At 31.9% G+C, this 4,690-nt stretch overlaps 1 long non-coding RNA gene across 1 annotated transcript; it reads right to left on the minus strand.

The window, feature by feature from the left end:
• Positions 1 to 1,297: 1,297 nt before the first annotated feature.
• On the minus strand, positions 1,298 to 4,136 carry LOC145055777 (uncharacterized). The gene is made up of 3 exons (XR_013685340.1): positions 3,967 to 4,136; positions 1,610 to 3,106; positions 1,298 to 1,521 (listed from the first exon to the last, which is right to left on the minus strand). It is a non-coding gene; the product is annotated as an uncharacterized LOC145055777 (long non-coding RNA).
• Positions 4,137 to 4,690: the final 554 nt, after the last annotated feature.

Genomic DNA, 4,690 nt, shown 5'->3' on the forward strand with positions numbered 1-4,690 from the left:
CTAAATATTGAATTAAAAAAAATATGATATAAAGATTTGAGTCGATTCAGTTTATGGGCGTGTTCAACAAAACTAGTGGGGAGCGGGTAGCGTTTGATTTTGAACGTTTTATTGAAAGCTACTCCATGTAGCTTTTGATTTTGGAGCGTTTTGTTTAGATTAAAAGCTAAACACTCCTATCGCTGAACGAGACTTTTTCTTTTTTACTAGTGTTTTCTTAAAAGCTAGAAGCCAGAAGCTCCCAAACACTAGACGTGGGGCGTGTTTGACAAAAGTAGTTGTTAGCTGGAATCGGGTAGCAAGTAGCGGGAAGCTGTAGCTTTTATTTGTTATATGCGTGTTTGGCCAAAGTAGTTGGAAGTTTTTGAAATATATAAAATTACATAAAAAGACAATTCATTAAAAATAAATAAATATATAAATATATTTTTAAGGGTAATTATGGAAATTGATTTCAAAAGCTCAGTAGCGTTTTGTTAAACGCTATATGAAGTAACTTGTAGATTTGGAGCATTTTGTTTAAACTAAAAGTTAAACGCTCGTACTACCAAACAAAGATTTTTGTTTAAACTAAAGTGTTTTGTCAAAAGCTAAAAGCTAGAAGCTTGAAAACGCTTCCAAAAGCTCCGTGCCAAACACGCCCGTGGTCAACACAGAGCGTTTGGGAGCGTTTGAGAGCTTATAGCTTCTAGCATTTGACAAAACGTCATTTTTGAACGGAAAGCCACATTGGGCACTACAAGCTTCTGGCGTTTAGTTTAAACAAAACACTCAAAATCCAAATGCTACTTCATGTAGCGTTTAACAAAAAATTACAAGTTAAAAGCTACCAGCTACCCGCTCCAAATGCTATTTTGTCTTTGATTTTTTAATTTATTTAAATAAACTGGGGTAGTTAATGTAAGGTAAGGTGATTTGGAAGTGGGGTTGAGAATGTGTTTATTTAAATAAATTAAAAAATCTAAGGGCAAAATAATCTTTTTTGTAAGACAAAGACCAGGGGCGCAACAAAAACAAACGGTAAGGACCTTCCAAGTTAAAAAAATAAGTTAGAGACCAAACGTGCAAATTACCCAAAACCATTGGGACCATTCTTAAAATTTACTCTATACATGTTGGTGGCGGTAGCTAATTTTTTGGAGTTTTGGACCCCCACAAATTTTCTTTTGCATTATTTATATCATTCTTTTTGTTATTTCTTCTGTATATAATGAAAGATTTAACTTTAGGAAACTCTTTTTATTACGTACCGTATGTGCTACATGACTTGGGATTAATTACCACACAGTATGAATGTTTAATCTTTTTTTATGAATCGTTAGTAATTATAGTAAACTAGATGAGGAGCCTCGCGTTGCGGGGCATGGAGCTAAACAGATACGATCGAAAGTTTACTATCTATAACCTAAAAATGGAAAAGTCACAGTCTCACAGTGCCGTCAATAGGTACTTCAACCTTATGTCGCGTTGCCAATTGTAGGCTTGGAATGTCCCTTGAATGCATCCAAGGTTCAGATGTCTCTGCATGGAATGGAATCAGGCTTTGCATTCCATTGTAAGAATGGAATGATTTTCTTGTATTAAATATATTAACAGCAAGGAGCTTTACCTAAGGAATAGCGACATAAAGATTCCCATCTGCTGTTGTTTCTGTTGTTGTACCATGAGAATTGTTGTTGCAGGAATGATGTTTGCTACGTGAGAACTAAATCCCTGTATGGAAAAAAACACACAAATGATCAATTATCAAATAAGTCATTTTTTGAATCAAACCATCTACATTTTTTATTTTACCCATAAATCCAATAAAATACATTAAAATAATATTTTTTTGGTGAATTTTGCTTCATGTTGTCGGCGACTTCATTGAAAGCGCTTAACAGACACCGAAGGTTTGGGAGGAGTTGAATCGTTACTCCTCCCGCCACACCGACGGAAAATCGAGGGTTGCATTGGCAGCGAACTCGATATCCCAATCGGCGACATCCACAGATGGCGGATTCCCTGTTCAAAATTTGGGTGAAACCAAAAACACAACACAAATAGTGATGAAATCTGGAGGCAAGTTACAATAAAATCAAAGTCTAAGCTAGTTGAAATCCGAAATTAGAGGTGAGATACTTGGAATTCAGAAGCCGACCTTGAAACTCCTTTCAAATTCGTCGAAACCTACATAAGAATGAAATAAAATTAGAGCCAGCTAGCCAATGCAAAACCGGAACAAAGCGGAGTGTTGTAACCGAGGAACGGTGAAGCGGGGTCCGGATTTGTGTACTTTTTTTGGTCCTAACCAAATTAACAATATGTAGGGATAGTTTTGTCCAAAACTGTTAAAAGAAAAGATTAACTATAAAAAGAGTATGTAAGGGCAGTTTCATCCAAAATTGTTAAATTCAATTTTTTTTATGTGTAAAAACATTATGCAGGGGCATTTCAGTCCAAAACTTTTAAATCAAAAAAAATTTAGCTATAAAATAGTATGTAGGGGCAGTTTGGTCCAAAATTGTTAAAATGAATTTTTGTTAAGTTTAAAAACAGTATGCAGGGGCAGTTTGGTCCAAAAAACTTAAAACTAATTTTTTTTTTAAATATAGAAAAAATATACAGGGGCAGTTTGGTCCAAAAATGTTAGAATAAAAAACTTTTAACTATAGAAACAATATGTAGGGGCGGCTTGGTCCAAAAATGTTAGAAGAAATAATTTGTAACTATAAAAATAGTATGTAGATGCAGTTTTTACCCCTGATTTCTAGACATTCCAGCCCATCCATACCCTAATATCTAACAATAGAATTTAAAGTAATAACAATATCATTAATATCAAACAAAAGTATTTATTTATTTATTATTATAATCTACAAAGATATAACTTGAATTCAAACCACATAAAATTAGATGAGTAGTACATGAACTTTTGGACGATAAACTGTGGAATCCATACCAATAATAAATTTTTACAAAATGATGTGCATGAAAAAAATTCATTTGAAAGCATATCCAAACCAAAAGATACCCAATGATACCATCCATTCAGTGTGGCATTGATTGAAAGCTCATCTGTCAAAATGGTTTCAAAATTTTCTTGAGCTTCTTAAAACTTGTGTGCCTACAACATCCATAAAGCCATAGATGAAGTTCAAAATCCAAAGACAAGAATAAGAAGAAGTTGAGAACTGCATTTTTAAAATCTAAAATTAACTACAGAAATTAAAAACATACTCTACTCTTATTTAAAAACACCAAAATATGAGGTTAAATAGAATCATTTAAGCACCATAAAACGAAGAAACAGTCATATGAAATAAATGTGATTGAATCTAACACCTTTAAATCAATGTAGGGGTAAACCGTAAAATAACCACCAAATTTCAAAAATATTCCAATTCATACAATAAAAAATAGAAAGCGTGCAAATCATTTTATGTTATTTACTCTTTTTTTTTTTAAAAAAAAAAGGTCCCTGCAGTTTGTGGTTTCTATCATGTTCAGCCAAAAGCTAAAATCTTTTTCAATTTCAAAATCCTGCTTGCTTTTAGAAATTTGAAAAAAAAGGCTTTAGATATTATAGCAGAATAAACATTTAAAAACATGAGTGAAATAATACCTTCTTCTTGCAAGATCCTGCTCCAAATGAGCTATCACTATCAAAATCTGTAAAATTGTTTTTTTTTTTAATTCGAAATAGTAAAAAATGATGAATTGATCATATATACAAACACGTCACATTTCTTGATCAGTAAAAAAATAGATTTAGAAGAAAACTAAAATCTTGAATAAAGATGTGGTTGACTTATAATAAAAATTAAAATATACATGTGAAATAATATTTCCATTTACAGCTTATGTATGATACAACGAACCTGAATCTCCTGTTGATAAATAGAAGATAAAAAATCGGATGAAAAGAGATTTGGGACAAATCAATCATTTATACAGATATATAGAGAAAGAGATCGGGGCCAAAACCTCATTGGTTGACAATGGGTGTTGATGCTGACCGAAAAGTTGGTGAGGCGGTGGAAGCAAATAGTGATGAGTGAAGAAAAACTTTGGAAACATCAAGAAAATAAGTAACAGAAGCCACAATTAGCACTTTCATGTTTAAACAGGTTCATGTAAACTCCAAGAGCACAAAGATTCATTCAAAAATAAAACCAAAATGAACAGTCAATCAATTAAAGCAATTTATAATTTTGACAAGCTTCAAAAAGCGTCATCATTTGGTTGACCTGATGATATTTTTTCAAGATAAAATCCAAAAAATAATAATAATAAATAACAGAAGTGTTTCTGAAATTCACATTGTGGAGTTAATAAAAAACTAAAAAAATCTCCTTGTGAATTTTCTTACATGTATTGAAGGGCTGTTAAATGAACTAAAGATGGAATTGCCCCTGTGATGTTATTCTGCAATAATCTGCAAAAAAAAAAAATCAACCATTTAAAAGAATTAAACCATAGAAAAATCCAAAAATTAAGTTTATATTACTTACAATCTTTCTTCACAAATCAAAAAAATTACATAAACCAGATACATATTATCCAAATTAAGGAACTTTTGCCACAAAATAACAAAAACAATATAATCACTTTGGAAATTTCGTAACCTAGCAAACATTGGAGTTTTAGGCTCTCTCTCTCTCTCTCTCACACACACACACACACACACACACATATATATATATATATA

This window comes from Lactuca serriola, chromosome 5 (genome assembly GCF_051521515.1).
Source record: "Lactuca serriola cultivar US96UC23 chromosome 5, Lser_US96UC23_V15, whole genome shotgun sequence".
Classification (NCBI taxonomy): Eukaryota; Viridiplantae; Streptophyta; class Magnoliopsida; order Asterales; family Asteraceae; genus Lactuca; species Lactuca serriola.